General features: G+C 37.2%; 1 long non-coding RNA gene across 1 annotated transcript; it reads left to right on the top strand.

Annotated features, from left to right (window-relative positions):
- The first annotated feature begins 11,127 nt into the window (after positions 1-11,127).
- On the top strand, positions 11,128-14,038 carry LOC101883985 (uncharacterized). Its single transcript, XR_015515052.2, has 5 exons — positions 11,128-11,161; positions 12,116-12,311; positions 12,873-12,927; positions 13,043-13,103; positions 13,212-14,038. It is a non-coding gene; the product is annotated as an uncharacterized LOC101883985 (long non-coding RNA).
- The last annotated feature ends 7,785 nt before the right edge of the window (positions 14,039-21,823 follow it).

Raw genomic sequence — 21,823 nt, 5'->3', positions numbered from 1 at the left:
AGGTCCTGTTCATTAGTCAGTGCTGAACTGGTTTAATTATATGAGGACATTTTACTTCAGAAAAAAAAGTCAGAGAGGGAGAGAGAGAAAAGTGTGCGAGAGAAAGTGTTTGTCACTAATGAGTACAACTCAGAAAATTCCATTGCACCTATATCAGGTTTCTCCTCTCTGTTTTTTTTTTTTTTTTTCAAAATAATGTTGTTAAATTAATAATAACATTCAATAATAATTGTTGATGATGTCAAATTTAAACATGATTTGGACAAAATAACTAGTTCAAAGGCCAGTGTTCAACAAATTGCAAATGGCACTAATATGCAGTATAATGCATCCGTCTTTCGGATGAGACGTCATCGGATGAGACGTTAAACCGAGGTCCTGACTCTCTGTGGTCATTAAAAATCCCAAGGCACTTCTCGTGAAAGAGCAGGGGTGTAACCCCGGTGTCCTGGCCAAAGACCCTCTATCGGCCCTTACGATCATGGCCTCCCAATCATCCCCTCTCCACCGAATTGGCTCTATCACTGTCTCTCCACTCCACCAATAGCTGGTGTGTGGTGAGCGCACTGGCGCCGTTGTCCTGTGGCAGCCGTCGCATCATCCAAGTGGATGCTGCACACTGGTGGTGGTGTGGAGAGACCCCCCCTCATGATTGTGAAGCGCTTTGGGTGTATTGCCATACACAATAAATGCGCTATATAAATACACATTACATTACATTTTACATTACATTACATAAACACAATGTCCTGTAATCGACAGAGACTAAGTAACCTTGAGTTTTTTAAAGCTTTGATTAAATGTGTGATATGGATAAACAATGCTAATAAACAGTTGCTGAGATTCTTGGGCAGTTCTGTATGTCACAACCTTTCGAGCAGACATACAGCAGAACATTTTTTTTTTACAAAAATATGAAACATTTGTTATGTGTGCATATCTATGAAAACTCATTTAATACTTTTATTTAAAAAAATAATGATTCAAGATGAAGTTGCATACATTGTTCTGGTGTGAATTTTTCTCTTAGTTTAACACCGTTCAAATCTCATGGTTCTATGGGCCTCGTCGATCAACTCTGATATTTAGTTCTTATTTTCTTTTGGATTCAAGTCAGTTGATTGGCTGGGCCATTTGAGCAGCTTTATTTTCTTTTTTCTGAGACTATAGTCTTTCTTGCCTGTGTTTGGGATCTTTACTTAGTCATTCATCTTCATCTTGCTGAAATGTCCACCCTGGTTTCAACTACAAAATCTGTTTTTTAACTACTGAGACTTTATAGCGGCTGTGCACACTTTCTTTATGTTTTCAATACTAGTACCCTGTGTCATTTTATTTTATTGCCCATCACCATGGGCATTGATAATTTTAACTTCTTAAAAAAATGTTGTCATAGGATCCGTACCGGCCAGCAGGGTCCCTGCCCATCACTTAATTTCTAATTTAATTTCACTTTTTTTTTTGTACAGTGTGTATGGATTATAAAAAAGTAAATTAAGGGATTTTTAGGTTATCTTGGCTAAATTTTGCCTTAACTTATAGTTGCATGAAATTCTTTGCAGCTTCAGAGCATGCTGACAACCAGACTAAGACCAATCCTAGTGATTTATGTTGGTTTCATTGTCAATGCTACAATAAAATAATGTGATTTTTCAGTCACTCCATGCTCTTGGCTATTTACATATATTTTTTATCTATTAGAATTAAAAAGAAGCATGTTTAATTGTATTAGCAATCATTTTATATATGTTCATACTGTATATATCCACTTCAGATTTAAATATCGGGGATATAGATAAGAGAGATAGAAAAAAAGATTAATGATTAATAAAAACAATACGAATACAGTGCTCAGCATAAATGAGTACAGCCCCTTTTTAAAATGAATATTTTTATTAATTTCTTTGTGAATGTAGATAATAATTTTTGTTGCATTTAAACAAAACAGATTTATGTTTTGAAATGGTGCGTTATCAGCTATCAAAAGATGGGTACACTGTGGTCATAAAGGAATGGACATGGTTAGCAACAAAAATGGCTGTGGCACTGACACGAGGTCAATTGGTAAATACCCCCCACACCATCATCGATTCAAGGCAGGATGGATCCATGCCAAATCTTGACCCTATACCTACCAAATGTCGCAGCAGTAATAGAGACTCATCAGATCAGGTGACGTTTTTCTATTCTTCTATTTTATTCTCCTGTGTGAATTGTAACCTCAGTTTCCTGTTCTTAGCTGACAGGAGTGGCACCCAGTGTGGTCTTCTGCTGCTGTAGCCAATCCCCTTCAAAGTTCAACATGTTGTGCGTTCAGAGAAGCTCTTCTGCATACCTTGGTTGTAACGAGAGGTTATTTGAGTACTGTTGTCTTTTTATCAGCTCGAATCACTCTGGCCCCTGTCCTCTGACCTCTGGCATCAACAAGGCATTTGTGCCCACTGATATGCTGGTCTCTGGATATTTGAACTGCAGCAGATAGTCTTGAGCATGTCTACATGCCTAAGTCCATTAAAATGCTGTCATGTGACTAGCTAACTAGAAAATTGCATTAACAAGCAGTTGGAAAGGTGTACTTAATAAAGTAATATATATAGGGTGAGGCAGTGGCGCAGTAGGTAGTGTGTCGCCTCACAGCAAGGTCGCTGGTTCGAATCTCGGCTCAGTGGGCATTTCTGTGTGGAGTTTGCATGTTCTCCCTGCCTTCGCGTGGGTTTCCTCCGGGTGCTCCTGTTTCCCCCACAGTCCAAAGACATGCGGTACAGGCGAATTGGGTAGACTAAATTGTCCATAGTGTATGAGTGTGTGTGTGGATGTTTCCCAGAGATGGGTTGCGGCTGAAAGGGGATCCGCTGCGTAAAAACGTGCTGGATAAGTTGGCGGTTCATTCCGCTGTGGCGACCCCGGACAAGAAAATGAATGAATGAATGAATGAATATATATGTGTATATATATATATATATATATATATATATATATATATATATATATATATATATATATATATATATATATATATATATATACACACACACACACACACACAGGACTTAAGACAATGAAGGGGCACATGACACAATTATAAAACTGAAAAATATATATTTTTTTATTGTGACGTTTAAATCACAAAAGTAAATACAACTGTCTTTATGCCCAGGACAGCTGTATCATTACTCTTGTATTTATTAGGTGCTAAATAATACATAAAGCTTTTATTTCAGTAAAATACTGCAGCTATAGCTGAAGTTGAGAAGCGTGTGGCACTTACAGTAAAAGTTTCACTGCGTGTTGCTATTGAGGGGGGAGAAAAAGCCTCCCCATCGCCCTCTGGAGGACATAGGAAAGAACGACGCAGCTGGGCTGTCCCTTGCTGCTCTGAAACAGACAGAAGTCAAAAAGAAATGCAAGTAAAGAAGAAATAAAATTTAAGTAGATACTAGCTGGGACATGGAGAAGTGTATTAGCTGACAAATGAAGGAGAACCAAAAGCTTACAGCACCTGGTATTTACAGGTGGTCTCCCATCCAAAGTACTAACCAGGGCCAACCCTGCTCACTAGTATAGTATTTGAATGCAGCCTTAATGACGCAAGCTGAGATTGCACATCTCAAAAATGCAATATTATCACACCGTTTGTACAATATCGTACATTGTAAAAACGGTGTGGTAAAAAGTTAAATAGAGAGTTGAATAGTAGATAAAACATGACAAAACCTTTGGTGTAAAAACATAAAAATATGCCAACCTGTTTTCACCTAATAAAATAAAATAGCTTTTAAATGTATCCTTTCACTTTTCCCTTGAAAATACACCAAACATCTAACAATATTTTTTTCACTGTGATTCTTTTCCATATTGCCCTTTTCACTAAAATCACCAAAGATTTCTGCATTTTTTAATTTTGCTTTTTGTTTCCCAACCATCCACACTTTGTCCCACTCTATAACATTCTCATTCCAGTGTTCACATACTTCTTTGATTAATTCTTTGATTTTTTCTAAAATCTCTTTCACTTAATTGCAGTATAGAAACAGATGTAACACTCATTCATCTTTCACATAACAAGCTTTACTCAAATCATTCTGTTTCATCCCTACTTTCTTTAAAACACATTCTGTAAATATAGTGTTATGTCTGATATAACATTCTAAAGGGGGCGTCACAGTGGCGCAGTGTATAGCATTATCGGCCCACAGCAAGAAACTTGCTGTTTGACATTTCTGTGCAGAGTTTGAATGTTTACCCCGTGTTTGCATGGGTTTACTCCAGATGCTCCGGTTTCCCCCACAAGTCTAAAGACATGTGGTACAAGTAAATTGAATAAGCTAAATTAGCCATAGTGTGTAAAATATTGTGTATGGGTGTTTCCCAGTGTTGGGTTGCAGCTGGAAGGGCATCCGCTGTACAAAACGTATACTGGATAAGTTGGCAGTTCATTCCGCTGTGGCAACCCCTGATAATAAAGAGACTAAGCCAAAAAGAAAATGAATGATTATAATCTAGACATTCCAGTTTGGTTTCCACACACAGACATTCTTTATTTAGATTTTGGAATTTTCCTATCCAGTATTCATTTACAATCGGTACTTTAAAACACATCTAAAAAACAATAAAACAACTTTATACTACACTCTTTAAAATTCTACCAGTTTTCTTTAATTTTCATATAAAATTTTTCTTCTTTAAGCTCTTCTTCTCCACATTTTACTATTTTTAACCATTTCACAGCTATATAGGGTGTTAACAGTTTCATATTAGTTTGTTTGTTATCTCTACTGTACTGTATTCTTTTGCTTCATCCATGGCATCAATTACAAATTGCATTGGTAATAAAGCCTTTTTTTATCTCACATAATACATCTCTCACCCTCATTGTTCTAAGTTTCAACCACTTTTTAAAAAACTATTCTTTGCTTTATTTGAAAATATTGGTGTTTAAGAACAGGGGGTGATTTTAAATGTTTTCTCTTCTTTGAGGATCATAAACAACACTCATTACAATTTTACCCCAAGCACTTAACACTTCTCTATTAGATTCAGGCAATTTTTCTGCCATCCATATTTTTATCCTCATCCATAAAGTTGCATCTCCTATAATAAAATCCCCACTGTTGCTTAAAAAAATGTTTAGCTGTATTTTTCCATTTTGTTTGACTTTAAATTGTGGGTATTTTGAACTACTCGCTTTTCTACCTCTCCTATAATTGTGTTGTATGCTAATCTAGCAGGTTTCCCATCGCTCAAAAATTGGGAAACATTTTTTCAACCTCTTTTTTGTCTGTAAATGCATGTCTGACACATATAAGATGTACCATAATGTAGACTCCATTAAAACATTTAAAAATCAAGATTTTTTCCTTCAAATTGAAAGTTTACAATTTCCAGAAATTTAACCTTCTTTCTATTTCTGTCATTAGTTGTTACCACATTTCATCTCTTATTTTTACCATTTTCCCCATTAAAACTCCTAACATCCTTATTTTCTCTGTTAAAAATTGTTGTATTGCCAAATCTCATATACAGTTTCTCCCTCACTAATTTTATTTCCTGATCCTTTACAAAAAATTGTTTATCATCTTTATTGCTTCTCTAAATACTTTCCTTCCTTTTACAATTAGTGTTGTGTAATCAGCATATTGAAGTAGTTTAACTTCACTTTCCTCAATTTTAGTCTTACATTTACTTTTAGAGTTAATCCAAGTGGTTCTGAAACTGAGTTCTGAGTATAAAAGAGATGAAAGGGGACACCCTTGTCTTATTGATCTGGAAACTTTAAAAAAAAAGCCATTGCACTTTATTTTTGTCAAGGCCTTTTTGTATAAAATCATGACCCATTTGATAAAATTTTTTCCAATGTTTAAAGCTTTTAAAATATCAAATAAAATGTCATGTTCTACCCTGTGAAAAGCTTTCTCAAAACCTATACTAATAATGTATCCATCTTCCTCATATCTCATGGGCCATATTGTATCTTATATTCATATTAATGTCTGCGATGTCTTTACTTTTTATACTGTATGACTGATTTGTTTGAATTATGCTTGATACTGTTTCTTTTAGCCTATTTGCTAAAATCTTTTAAAATCAGTGTTTAACATTGTGGCTTTTTTATGTATTAATTTCATTAAACCAATTCTCATCATGTCATTTATTTATTCCTTTTATAAATTTCTTTGAAAACAAAACCTCCTTTAAAATTTAAATGAAAAATTCAATAAAACAGATATAAAACTATTTTCCTAAATCATTTATTCCTGGGTTTTTCAACAGATTACTCTAAACCTTCTGAGCTAGACGAATCTGCAAGTTTCGTACATTAAGATATTTTCTTTTTCTTTTACAATTTCTCCATTTTCCCTTTTTATCTCTTTAATCATGTCAGCTGTTCCTTGTCTTTTTTCAGAGCTTTGTGCGGTTTTCTTCTTCCACCATATATTTTGCTTTATTTCTTAATCTTGCTCCCTTATTTTTGTGTTTTTCCCCCAGATTTCTTCATTTATTTCTTTTTTTCTTCTGCTTTTTGCATCGGTGTATAAGTTTGCAATGACTTTGTATACTTTTTGATTAAATATTTTACATTCTCCCACATAATCCTCTTGTCTTCTTTAAACATTTCTTTTTCTTTTTTTTCTTGTAATTTATTTATTTTTTTACTAGAATTATTTTTATTTTTACAATGTAATTTTTATTTTTTAAAACATCTGTTATTAATTCCTGGTCTATTTTGGACTTGCAAACAAACTGTCCAACTATTTATCTTGAAAATTCCTTTTCTTTTTCATTTCTTTCCCTCCACTTATCAATCATCTGCTTCCATCAAGTTTTTAAATTCTTTTTTCCATATCTGTTTTAAAAGCCATCCCATCTGCTATATCTTGTTTACTAAAAACTGTATTAAAATCTTCCATCAATTATTATTTCCTTAAGTTTATAAATAATATCTCTTAAAATATAAAAAACTCCTTAACTTTCCTTTTCCTTTGTGCATGTACATTGATTAAAATTAGTTCTCTTCCATAATGTCTTATAGATATCATACATTTCCACGCATTGTCTTTGTATAGAATTGAGCTTGTTTCATAAACTTCATTCTTTAATAAAACAGAGACCCCTCTCTCTGACCGCCCATCTCCTTTGTTATATAAAACACCATTTTAAAAAAAAATGTCCACAGGGTAATTTTTTCCAGTGTGTTCAACAGTACCCCTTCGGATGGGGAACTTCAATGCTATTAGTGGATTTTAATCCACGAAATAGGGGGATTTCGTTTCAGAAAGCCAATTGTCTGAAGGAGTATATAACGGGCCAATGAAATGCCAAATGAGATGGCTGCGTAAGCTTGTGAATGTGTGCCTTATTGCAATTAGCTCCGCATATAAGCACAGGGAAAGCAAGGAAACGCCATCCTTTTCGCTTCAGAGACTATTACAGCCTTCAGAGAGAGTCGATGAAGGTTCCTCCTGCTGTGATCCAGCAATTTTGAGCGAACGAGAGCATTCTCCTGGTCCAGAGTGTGTACACGCAGTGGCAGACAGTCGAGCTGGGTTTCTCCCTTGGCTGGCGTTCTTTGGGTCCGGTCCTCCAGAGCCGTGAGTATAAAGTTGCAACTTCACAAAAAGAGCAACTCAGTCGTGCAGCACGACCTTTTCAGGATGTCGCTCCGACCATGCATTTCTGGGTGCGGTGGTTTCCTGTCCCCGGATGATGGGCACGAGCACTGCATTGCATCTCTGGAGGTCCAGCATGTTAATGCAATGCTCGCGGGTAGTTCATGTTGTCATTGCGATGCCATGACTGTTTAGCAGTTAAGATCGCGGCTAGCCTTTGCAAAAGGGCAAACCACCCCAACTGTCCCCTGCACTGCAGCGGGCCCTCGGGCAGATCTGAGGGTTCCAGTGGGAGAATCCGTCGCCTCCGGGCCCGCGGACTTCCTGCTCCTCCAAGCGCTCCATCCAAGCTTCGAGCGGAGGAAGAGATCCGTCTAAACAGATGGTAGCCCTTACGTTCGATGACACCGGGGACCTGACGTCCACTGCTGCATCGGAGGGTGGGCTTTCATTGTCCTACAGGAATCCAGGCCCGCTCGCCCCCCTCGGGCAGGTGAGCGCTGTCAAAACGCATCCTGAAATGGACATGTTAGCCGTGCTTTACCGGGCTGCTTCGGATCGACTAGATGGGTGTTACTTAGAGGACCAGAGGGCGAAGCCTTCGAAGCCTCTCGTCCCCTTCTTCCCGGAGGTGCACAGTAGGCTCACGCAGTCTTGGAGGGCACTTTTTTCTGCCAGTGATGCGTGTCCTTCCACCCTCACCACTCTTGATGGTGGAGCAGCCAGGGGGTATGTGGCAATTCCTCAGGTCGAGTGCGCGATTGCGGTCAATCTTTGTCCGCGTGGCGCCTCTTCTTGGAGGGGTCCGCCTCGTCTCCCGTCCAAAGCCTGTAAGTTATCTGCCTCTCTCGGAGCTAGAGCTTACAAGGCTGCGGGCCAGGCTGCTTCCGCCTTGCACGCGATGGCCACCTACCAGCGCTACCAACGCTACCTACTGGCTCTCATCCAAGTACACAGGCAAATGCATGAAAGAAACAACATAGTGTCTCTCTTTTGCAACTATTTAACTTTACATGTCTCACCCATAATGTATAGTCCTTCCATCAATTCATCAAACATATGTAGCTTCCTTTTCCAGTTCATTTCCTTTTCCATGTCTGGGATTAACTGCTAGGATTTTCCCTTACCCAATCTTCTCCGTCACTGCTCTAATAATGTTCACAGCTTTTGTATTGTTTGCGTTATCCACATTTACAATTACCGTTGCTTCCTTTATATATTTTCTTTTATATATATATATATATATATTCTTTTATATTTTTCTTTCCTTTTATCCACATTGTGTTCATTTCCAGCTCATTGTTCATGATGCAGTCCGTAGTCATTCCCTTTGCGTGTCTCTCTGTTCATTTCCATGTCCTTCACCATACGTCCATCAATAAAAAAACGTCAAAGTTAAAGTACAGTAACAAAATCGGGAAAGCCTACCACTTCTACCTGCTGCCTTCACTTCCTGGTTGACCTCTAGCGTTCTCAGGCTCTGTTTAATACGTTTTAGTTTTGAAAGGCATAAGTTTTGCTATGGTTAGGCCATCCGTCCTCCTACACTGGAGTTCTCGAGCGCTAGAGTTTTAGAGTTTTTTGAAAATGCGGAAGAGACTCTTTTCATTCTAAAACATTGCTACTCTGTCTCAGTGGGAATTGGGAAAAACAGAGACATCTGAAAACAGAGACGGGGCTGCAGACATTCATTTCCAATCTGATTGGGGCTTTTTTCTCAATATTAAGTAGCGTACACAAAGTTCAGTCCTGCATCCTCTTCTCCTCTCCAAAGGACATGTCAAGTAAATCTTTAAAGAGAAAAGGATAACCTCATTTACATCACCCTGACTACGTTGTTTCACTTTCTTAACAATAAAATGAAAACATGATTCAAGGAAGGGCTATTTTTATTTTGAAATTAGCAACTTAACAGACAGCAGAAATGTTAAGGTGTCATGTAGCTACATATTTATATGAGCGTCATCTTCACTATGCAGATTTATAACAAAACAGAGCCTATAACATTACTGCCTCCTTTCATTTTAATTGAAAATACGAAACATACCCTCTCTTTTGCTGAATATCAGTGATAATAATCAATAATGGTCATTATATAAGTATAACATACAATAAGTTTATACATTATAGGAAATAAAGGCAAGCAATCAGTCAATATACAGAATGAACGTTGTTACATTAATTATTAACTTATCTTTGCACTCAGCTAAAATACATTACCTGCGAACAAGTAATAGATTCAAAAGACCAAAGTCAGGGAATATGTTGTTAGATATAGACAAAAAGATGACTTTAACTTATAGTTTAACAATTATAGTGAGAATAGATCCAGAGGTAGAACAGTTTGATGTGCACAGCTTTCGTCTGGGTAGATATGCTGCAGTGCATGCCAGAGTGTGTGTGTATGGTCATATGATGTGTATTTTCAGTGGTGTGGTGTAGACACAGAGTTGTTCAGAAACACTGAGTGACACGCCAGTGTGCAACATTTTTACAGGATGAATTACATGATGAACATTACATCATTTTAAAATAATAAAAAGCCATCTTTTTTCATGAGTACAAACTGCACGGTAATTGTAATTTTATACCTTTAACATTTTATCACAAACACACATTGAAAGATTCAAAACAATTACATTGTCACCTTTTTAGAGGATGAAAGTTTTAAGCTATCACAATCTCATACCAGATGCATAAACTCAAAAAAATAGCTGCTTAAACATTTTAAAACATTTTATGAAACAGCAAAAAAGCTTAATATAATTTTTTTTTCAACACCAGTACATACAGCCCATTTTACTAAGCATTTTTACCAATGTAACAAAGTAATTTTTCCAAAACAGCACTAGACCTCATGAAGTACATTTTTGCTAGTGCACTGCATCCTACATTTTCTAAAAGTAGAGAAGCACTTTAACATCGAGACCAGCAGCCTGTAAGTACATTTAAGACTTGTTTCGGTTGTTGTGTATGGTTTGAGGACTTGTTTTCAGCTGTTTGTGTAAAGTTGTAGGACATTTAAACTTGCTTTCAGTTGTGTATAATACTACAAGTGTTTAGCCACTGTTTCCTTGGTTACTATAAGAGCTTGTGTAGCGAACGCGGTCGGTTTCGCGTCGTCCGCCTCAGTTTCGGCCCTTGTTTTGACTCGGGAGGCGTGTCCAAACGCCAGGTAACCACTATATAGTGAGCACGCTAGCTTAGTCGGCAGGAGAAGCACTTTAACATCGAGACCAGCAGCCTGTAAGTACATTTAAGACTTGTTTCGGTTGTTGTGTATGGTTTGAGGACTTGTTTTCAGCTGTTTGTGTAAAGTTGTAGGACATTTAAACTTGCTTTCAGTTGTGTATAATACTACAAGTGTTTAGCCACTGTTTCCTTGGTTACTATAAGAGCTTGTGTAGCGAACGCGGTCGGTTTCGCGTCGTCCGCCTCAGTTTCGGCCCTTGTTTTGACTCTCGAGGCGTGTCCAAACGCCAGGTAACCACTATATAGTGAGCACGCTAGCTTAGTCGGCAGGAGAAGCACTTTAACATCGAGACCAGCAGCCTGTAAGTACATTTAAGACTTGTTTCAGTTGTTGTGTATGGTTTGAGGACTTGTTTTCAGCTGTTTGTGTAAAGTTGTAGGACATTTAAACTTGCTTTCAGTTGTGTATAATACTACAAGTGTTTAGCCACTGTTTCCTTGGTTACTATAAGAGCTTGTGTAGCGAACGCGGTCGGTTTCGCGTCGTCCGCCTCAGTTTCGGCCCTTGTTTTGACTCTCGAGGCGTGTCCAGCTGAATTCAATCAGCTAACGTTAGTGCTTTGGGGTTATATAAACAACTAGTTCACCGCGGCAGCGGTCGCGGCAGCCTCGTGTGAAGACCGCCTCGTGTGAAGACCGACGAGTGTAAAGACCATCGACTCTACCTGCGCGACTCCACCGAGCAAAGACACCGACTTTATCTTTTGTTGTCAGTGCACTTTTATTATGTGTTTTCTAATTCCTGTTGTTACTAACACTCGCAAAACACGGGAGGTACGCTGCAGGCGTAATCCTCACAACCTTCGTTCAATACATGTATCTGCTATTTCACAACTCTCTCTCTCCGTGGGCCTCTGGAACTGTCAATCAGCTGTTAACAAGGCAGATTTTATTACCTCCATAGCTACATATTCTGACTATAATCTCATGGCTCTAACTGAGACCTGGTTGAGGCCGGAGGACACTGCTACACATGCTACTCTTTCTGCTAATTTCTCTTTTTCCCACACTCCTCGTCACACAGGGAGAGGGGGTGGGACTGGACTACTACACTCAAAAAAATGAATTTTGGCTTTTGTTGGTCCAAAGAATATAACTATGTTTAAATTAAACAATTCGCTTATGTTTGTGTACTAAAAATAAAAGTGTTATGTTGGAAAAAATTAGAAAAAGTAAGTTTTCACATTTAAACAGCTTGCTTAATTAACATGAATTGTGTTGCTCCCATTAACATGGGAGTTGTGTTGCTTCTGCAGTACTGCATTTTGGTCAATAGGTGGAGCAATATCTGCACATGCGCAGTTTCAAAACAACACAGGAAGTAAGAAGATTCAAACCACAACGATCACTCTCAGCTCGTTTAGATCGGCGCCATAATAAGGGAATCAAAAGATGAAGATTACAGTACAAATTGAGAACGTGCACAGAAAGCTTTCCTTAATGTGGACGCAGGTGAGATTTTTTTACTTTGTATGTATTCATACTGAGGCTGTGACAACATTTGAATCACTAATGAACTTCCTTGTAATACTATGTTGTGTTTGTGTATAGTATTGTTATGAAATTGTCATGTTTCCTGTGTCTTTTTCACATTAAAGGCAGATTAATTTCTAGTTTTTTTGCATTCCTGTGAAATTTTATACTTGGTATATATTAACCCCAAAATAAAGTTGCAAACGTTGGTAGTAAGAAATAGTCTAATTTTAAATGAGTGTCAAGCAGTTTGTCAAGTTTTAATGCCAGTTTTGATAACTTACATAATATTAATTAAAAGGTGGTGTTGGCACAAGCATATGTGACACTTAAATAGGATGACATCTAGCATGATGATATATTTAATGTAAGCTTATTTGTTTGGTCATCTAACACATTTAAACTTTTAAGTTTAGTAGTTTGCAGTTTTTTTTCCATTTTTATTATTATAAATATATTATTCTAAATGCTAAATATTTATATGATTAAATTTTATTATTACAAATCTTTGCTCACTCGCATCTTTTTTCTCCCTCACAGGTTTACAGCTCAGCCTCTGTCCCATATGTGGTTGAGGAGACTGTGGATAATCCAGGTACTATGCCTTTAGATGCCTAGACACACATTAAAATGATGTACAGTAAAAATTACTAGCAATTTTAACTACAAATTTTTTAGTAAATTACTAATTGTCATTTCATGTCATTTAGAACATCACCAGTGGAAAAAAGGTGTGAATGCATCCTCAAAGCCCTTGTGAGGGAGTACACGGTAAGCCATTTACTTTTTTTTACATTTTGCATTTTCCTCTTAAACTATTTCCTCCTTTCACCTTTGATCTGTTGGTAAACTTTTTATTTGTTTACTTGACATTTTTAGGATGCTGGACATGATGAAGCACAAACCTTGATGTGCAACACCACCTTATTAATCTACAGTAGTTACATTAACATTTATCAGACTCTTTTGTCTAAAGTGACTTACAATTGAGGACACATTCAGCAAATCAACAAGAAGAGGCAATACACCCAAGATGTGCTAATTTTACAAAGAATGTTAAGAATGCTTCTACATGTGGTTTTTCAAGCCCACTCACCTGTGTGAAGCAGACTTCATGCACAATGTTTTTTTTGTGTGTGTGTTTGTTTTTTTAGATGTAGGGAGTGGTTGTAAGAAAGTGTATGGTGCAAATGTGCAGAAATGGTGCCCTGAGAGATGAATGTGTGTAGCTATTGCATGTTCTGTGATGGTTGGTCTAATTTATGATGTAATGCTGATTGTGTTACATTGCTTTAAAGTGGTAATCTTTCTTTGAACAACTGAAGTGTTATCTGCTTTTTCAGTGTAAAGAAGGTACAGCATAGTTTACAAAAGAAGACTTAATTTTTTTAAGTATATTTTTGTAACTCATTTAATGGCAGAATATTATTTTTAAATGTTTTTTGTAATATATGAAAAGTATCATTTTGAAAAGTGTATTTTATGATGTTTTTGTAAGCTTATTTTTGTAAATCATTTATTGTTTTCAATTTACTTCATACTTGTATTAATATTAATTTAATAGTATATTGTACATACAGTATTTAAATTATTGTAATAAGTGAAGATACAGATAAAGACAATATTTGGATTTTGATAATCATTTTATTGCTGGACAATTTGTAAAACTGTAAAAATGCTATTGAATAAACTCAATAAAACGGAAACTGTTTTTTTATTTGGTTAAACATAACAATATCAATTTTAGAATAATTGAACTTAAATAACTACTTTGATTAAAGCTAAATTATGAATGTTACATTGATTGAACTAAACAACATTACATTACCTTTATGGAACTAAAGTTCACTAAAATAAATATTCTTTCTTAAAGGTAACTTAACTCAGTTACGTGGAACCAGTGGACAAAAAAAAGTTAATTAACGCCAACATGTCATTTTTTTGAGTGTAATTTCCAAAGAATGGAAATTTACTCTGATACCGTCCCTGCCAACACGTTTAAGTCCCTTTTTCTAGGGGTACGGGGACAAAGGTAACCAAAAAAAATTTAATTAATTAGGATAAAAAAAAGATATCAAATTTTAATTGGATCGAATTAATAACAAATTAATATTTAATAATGTGCGTGGAGAATCTCCTTTTTCTCTATCCCAGCATACGTTCACTTTAGATATAATAATAACAAAAAAAAAAAAACTCTGAGAAGAGATTTCAAAAGAAAAATGTTATCTTTTATTCACTGTTTAACAAAATCAATATTTTGTTTTTTTACATTTCCAGACAGGGTAAACAAAAACAAAGAGATACTTAAATGAAAATTATCCTAACCAAAATCATTATGAGAGGGTAAGGCCAAAATAACCAACAAAACAAAAACTTCCTAAATTAACAAAAAGTTCTAGATTTCCTAATATATATAAAAGAAAACTCAAAATCAATGACAATGCTCTTACCCCACAACCTGGCTAAATCCAGAAACAGGAGGAAACTTAAAGGATAAACCCAAAATAAATCACCACTTGTCTCTTTACACGGCTTACTTTACACATAAAGTTACATATCACTCTTATTCACACTATAATCTCACAAGATTCACAAACTCACAGTTCTAAATATCCAGCCAAAATTTCTATCACACTATAATCGCTGGGTTAGGGAAAACAGGGACTCTCTCCGTGCTTTGCCGCTCTGCCTCTTTATAAAGCCTGGAAGCTCAATCAACAGCAACTGATCCGATTTGCTCTGATTGAAAACAGGTGCGGCTGGTTTGGAACGCTGCTCAATGAGAGAGAGAGGCAGAGAGACAGAGAGAGAGAGAGAGAGAGCGATTAATAAAACAAAAGGGGGGAGCAATAAGCTGCCACTCACACCAACAACTTATTACCTAAATACATCATTGGATGTAACACCCCCACAGTTAAAATTATAAACAATAAGAGTTGTTTATAACAACCAATATACATTCACCTTTTTTTCTTTTATCAGAATATCACTTTTTTAAAGTCTTGATAATGCATCCGCAACTACATTGTCTGAACCTTTTTTGTAATGAATGTCCAGATTATATTCCTGTAGTGCAAGAGACCACCGCATAAGTCGTTGACTTGAGTTGCACATTCGGTCAAGAAATATCAATGGATTATGGTCCGTGTACACACACAAAGGGGTTATACCACCACCCACGTATACTTCAAAGTGTTGAAGTGCCATTAATAGTGCCAATGCCTCCTTCTCAATCACACTGTAGTTCTGCTGACACTTTGAGAACTTTTTGGAGAAATAGGACACTGGGTGTTCTACACCAAACTTGTCTTCTTGCAACAGGACCGCACCAGCTCCTGTGGCAGACGCATCAACTTGTAGTTTAAAGGGGACATCAAATTGAGGGGCTTTAAGAACTGGTGCACTACAAAGCAAGTCTTTTGCAGCAGTGAATGCATTTTGACAACTGGGTGTCCAGATAAACGGTTTTGTCGTACTTAGCAGATCAGTTAAGGGGGTCATGATAGCTGAAAAGTTTGGGCAGAAAGCACGATAATATCCACACATTCCAAGGAATCTTCTCAGTTCACGTTTGTTAGTTGGAATGGGGTACTCAAGTATTACAGTGATCTTTGCTTCTACTGGCTTTACCATCCCTTGGCCAACTTTTTTACCCAGGTAAGTGACCATTCCTTTCGCAAACTCACATTTAGCAAGATTCAGTGTCAGTGAGGCATCAGCAAAGCGCTGAAAGACTTCTCTGAGGGTGGAGAGATGTTCTGCCCAAGCTGTTGAATGTATGACTATATCATCTATGTACACCTCACAGTTCTTCACACCAGTCAGCACAGATTGCATTAAACGTTGGAATGTGGCTGGGGCATTACGCATTCCAAAAGCCAGAACTGTATATTGTAGGAAATTGTCTGCAGTGACAAATGCTGAAATTTCTGATGCTCTTGTAGTCAGGGGCACTTGCCAGTAACCTTTCAGGAGGTCCAACTTGGTAACAAATTTTGCATTACCAACTCTGTCCACACAGTCTTCTACTCTGGGCAGAGGGAAGGAATCAGCTTTAGTTACCTTGTTGACTTTGCGAAAGTCAGTACAAAAACGATAGGTGGAATCTGGCTTTGGAACTAACAGACAAGGTGAACTCCAGGGACTCTGGCTTGGGACAGCAAATCCATGCTTCAGCATATACTCCACCTCACTCTTCATGATTTCACGCTTTTGAGGGTTGACTCGATAAGGATGCTGCTTGATTGGGGATGCATCTCCAACATCAATGTCATGAAAGCACACTGCAGTTTTTCCAGGCACATCTGAAAACAGGTCAGGAAACTCATGTAACAAATCCGACAATTGGTTGGCTTGATTTTCGTCAAGATGTGCAAGATAATCTTTTAGGTGACATAAAATAGTAGAGTTTTGTAATTTTGTAGAAGAAACTTGAACTTCTCTATTATATAGCCCATCTTCTTCCATAGTATAGGTTGACACCAATGCCACAGTGGAAGTTGGCACACTTACAGTTTCACACTTTTCTTTTGGAGCTATATTACTCTTTTCAGTGTTACACTCTGAAGTCACATATTTTTTTAACATGTTGATATGACACATACGACTTTTTCGTTTACGGTCAGGGGTGTCAATGATGTAGTTTGTATCACTCACTTTCTTCTTGACCAAGTAGGGACCAGTGAATTTCGCCTGGAACACAGAACCAGCAGTAGGTAACAAAGCCAAAACAGACTCACCAGGCTGGAAAGACCTTTTAACAGACTTCTTGTCAAAGTGGGCTTTCATCTTGTTTTGCTGTAAGATGTTGTTTCGCTACCTCACGAGCACAATGGAGTTTCTGTCGAATAGACTGGACATAGTCAGGTACTGTCATGGCTGTTGGATGCTCAGTTAACAGCTGTTCACTCAACAATTTTAAAGGTCCTCGTATAGTATGGCCAAATACCAACTCCGCTGGACTGAAGCCTAGAGACTCTTGCACAGTCTCTCTTACAGCAAACAGAAGAAATGGAAGACCTTCTTCCCAATCCTTTCCAGTCTCAACACAGAAACTGCGCAGCATCGTCTTGAGCGTCTGATGAAACCTCTCAATGGCTCCTTGTGACTCAGGGTGGTAAGGACTAGATAACTGGTGATTTACTCCAAACTCTTTCAGAACTTTCTCAAACATTTTTGAAGTAAAATTGGTGCCACGATCTGTTTGAATTATTTTTGGAAGGCCAAATATGGAACAGTACTTAATCAACTCTTTTGCAATTCCTTTTGCTTTTATATTACGCAAGGGAACCGCTTCAGGAAAGCGGGTGGCGGCACACATGATGGTCAAGATGTACTGATGTCCGGATTTAGACTTTGGTAAGGGGCCAACACAGTCAATGATGAGACGTTCAAATGGTTCATTTATGACAGGGATGGGAGTAAGAGGAGCAACAGGAACTTTTTGATTAGGCTTTCCTGTGAGCTGGCAAACTTTGCAAGACTTACAGAATGCTGACACTGCAGATTTAATGCCAGGCCAGTAGAAGTATCTTGAAACTCGATAGAATGTTTTCGTCACTCCTAAGTGACCAGACATCACATGTTCATGAGCCAGTTTCAACACATGGGTGCGATAATCAGAAGGCAAAACTATTTGCTGAACTTCCTGACAACTCTCATCATCACTGTCTGGTTTCCATCTCCGCATCAACAACTCATCATCCCAGAAATACATTGCTCCTGACTCTGGTATCTTCCCAAAATTGGCAAGTTCTCTGCACTTTTCTAGTGTTAAGTCTTCTCTTTGTGCACTTATCAAATGGTCACGGCTCACCTTTAAAGGGGTTTTGAACTCTGCACTCGGGTCAGACTTGACATCAGGATCTACCGACAGCGTACACGTCAGTGGAGAAGATCCAGGAACTAGAAATGTCTCAGATAGATCCACTACTTCCTTGAACTTTTGTGCTTGTGCACGAGTCACTGCACATGCAGAGAAAACTGAGGGGTACAATGAAACAAGGTCAGACTGTTCTTTCAGCATGGGTGTGTGTGTCACAATTGGGGTAGGGAACACTTCACCACCTGCTAAATCATTCCCTATGATTAAATCAACACCTTTCACAGGCAATTGTGCACGGACACCCAGTTTGACAAGTCCAGTGATAAGATCTGATCTTAGGTGTACATTATGCAAAGGCACATTAACACAGTGCATCTCAATGCCCCGGACCAACACATCATGTCCAGTGTAGGTGTCAGCAGAAAAAGGTAGGACACTTTCAAGAATAAAGGACTGGCTTGATCCTGTATCTCTTAACATGACTACCGGCTTAAAGTTAAAGTCTGGGAAAACAGAAACCATCCCTTTTTGAAGAAAAGGTTGGTACCCATTTTCTTCAGCAGTGCTCGACTCTGGCAGTGACTGAACAAAAGCTACACTTTTAGTTTTTGAGTTAGAATTTTTCTGTTTCCACAACAGACAGTTTGCAATTAAATGGTCAGGACTCAGGCAATAGAAACATTCCCGTTTCTCGCCAGCTGTAGGTTTATTTTGAGAAACATTCTTTGGAAAAGTTTCTCTTCTATTGGGACGCACATTACGAGGAATAATATTCCGCGAATCAAATGAAGTAGGCGGGGTAAATTTTGGCTGCCGCACAGAGGGAAAAACAGTGCGATGTGTCAATACAAATTCATCCGCCAAAACGGCCGCGTTCGCCAAGCAAGCCACTTTTTGTTCATTCAGATGAACCACTAAATTTTCCTGCACACAATTCTTAAAATCCTCTAGTAAGATTAACTCTTGCAACTGCTCCAAAGTTGTTATCTTACTAGCTAGGCACCATTTATCAAACAACACTCGTTTCTCCCTCGCAAACTCAACATATGATTGACTGGCTGTTTTCGTGTGCCGCCTGAATTTTTGGCGGTATGCTTCAGGGACCAATTCATACGCACGCAGCACTGCAGTTTTAAGTGTATCGTAATCGAGAGATGATTCAACAGGAAGTGAAGAACAGATTTCTTGCGCCCTTCCGGTGAGACTACATTGTAACAAAAGGGCCCACATATCTTTCGGCCAGCGTAATTTACTTGCGACTCTCTCAAACGCAACAAAATAAGAATCTACTTCCGCTTCTCTGAACGGCGGTACCAGTTTAATGTATTTACTGGGATCGAACGGAATATCCGCAGACAACTGATTATTTGCTCCCAGCAAGGGACTAGTAACTACCGGGGAAGAAACTGAAATTTTGGTTCTCGGAGAAGGAACTGGTCTCGCCGCGGCCAGCTGGGCATCTAAAGCTAGCTTTTGAAGTTTAACATCTCTATCAGTCTCTGCTTCAATAACTTTCAGTTTAATCATTTGAGCTTCACATTCCTGTTTTTTTATTAACAGATCTAATTCTTTCAGTCTTATTGTTAACCTAGGGTCTTGTAAAGTAACAGACTCAGAGTCAAACTGTTCCACATCCTCAACATTAATAGCAGCTGCGGCTTCTAACTGCTCCACTCCCTCACCCTCATCAGTTTGTCTTGGCAAAATCCCTTCATTTACCAATTTCTCATACAACTCATTTTTGATCACATGTTTAGTTGCCTCTCTAGGCACGTCAACTCGAAAGAAATCTGCAATCAACAACAGATCTTTCTTTTTACACCTGTCAAAGACTTCAGTCGTAGGCGCAAGAGTAAATGATATTAGATCAAAATCCATCGTTTAAGTTATTCACTACTCTCTATACTCTCTCCCAAAAAACGAAAACAGCCAGTAATCAAGAAGAGAAAAGATGTACTCACCAAATAGTTGTTTTGCTGTTCAAAAAAAAAAGTGAGTTTAAAGAAAAATGATGATTAATTTACAGACGAACGCAAAGGACGAGCCCCCAATTGTTACGTTTAAGTCCCTTTTTCTAGGGGTACGGGGACAAAGGTAACCAAAAAAAATTTAATTAATTAGGATAAAAAAAAGATATCAAATTTTAATTGGATCGAATTAATAACAAATTAATATTTAATAATGTGCGTGGAGAATCTCCTTTTTCTCTATCCCAGCATACGTTCACTTTAGATATAATAATAACAAAAAAAAAAAAACTCTGAGAAGAGATTTCAAAAGAAAAATGTTATCTTTTATTCACTGTTTAACAAAATCAATATTTTGTTTTTTTACATTTCCAGACAGGGTAAACAAAAACAAAGAGATACTTAAATGAAAATTATCCTAACCAAAATCATTATGAGAGGGTAAGGCCAAAATAACCAACAAAACAAAAACTTCCTAAATTAACAAAAAGTTCTAGATTTCCTAATATATATAAAAGAAAACTCAAAATCAATGACAATGCTCTTACCCCACAACCTGGCTAAATCCAGAAACAGGAGGAAACTTAAAGGATAAACCCAAAATAAATCACCACTTGTCTCTTTACACGGCTTACTTTACACATAAAGTTACATATCACTCTTATTCACACTATAATCTCACAAGATTCACAAACTCACAGTTCTAAATATCCAGCCAAAATTTCTATCACACTATAATCGCTGGGTTAGGGAAAACAGGGACTCTCTCCGTGCTTTGCCGCTCTGCCTCTTTATAAAGCCTGGAAGCTCAATCAACAGCAACTGATCCGATTTGCTCTGATTGAAAACAGGTGCGGCTGGTTTGGAACGCTGCTCAATGAGAGAGAGAGGCAGAGAGACAGAGAGAGAGAGAGAGAGAGAGCGATTAATAAAACAAAAGGGGGGAGCAATAAGCTGCCACTCACACCAACAACTTATTACCTAAATACATCATTGGATGTAACAGCATGTTCTGTGATGGTTGGTCTAATTTATGATGTAATGCTGATTGTGTTACATTGCTTTAAAGTGGTAATCTTTCTTTGAACAACTGAAGTGTTATCTGCTTTTTCAGTGTAAAGAAGGTACAGCATAGTTTACAAAAGAAGACTTAATTTTTTTAAGTATATTTTTGTAACTCATTTAATGGCAGAATATTATTTTTAAATGTTTTTTGTAATATATGAAAAGTATCATTTTGAAAAGTGTATTTTATGATGTTTTTGTAAGCTTATTTTTGTAAATCATTTATTGTTTTCAATTTACTTCATACTTGTATTAATATTAATTTAATAGTATATTGTACATACAGTATTTAAATTATTGTAATAAGTGAAGATACAGATAAAGACAATATTTGGATTTTGATAATCATTTTATTGCTGGACAATTTGTAAAACTGTAAAAATGCTATTGAATAAACTCAATAAAACGGAAACTGTTTTTTTATTTGGTTAAACATAACAATATCAATTTTAGAATAATTGAACTTAAATAACTACTTTGATTAAAGCTAAATTATGAATGTTACATTGATTGAACTAAACAACATTACATTACCTTTATGGAACTAAAGTTCACTAAAATAAATATTCTTTCTTAAAGGTAACTTAACTCAGTTACGTGGAACCAGTGGACAAAAAAAAGTTAATTAACGC

Source organism: Danio rerio, chromosome 18 (genome assembly GCF_052040795.2).
Source record: "Danio rerio strain M-AB ecotype USA chromosome 18, GRCz13ab, whole genome shotgun sequence".
Classification (NCBI taxonomy): Eukaryota; Metazoa; Chordata; class Actinopteri; order Cypriniformes; family Danionidae; genus Danio; species Danio rerio.
The sequence above is the reverse complement of the archived record's forward strand: the minus strand, read 5'-3'. Positions and strand labels throughout refer to the sequence as shown.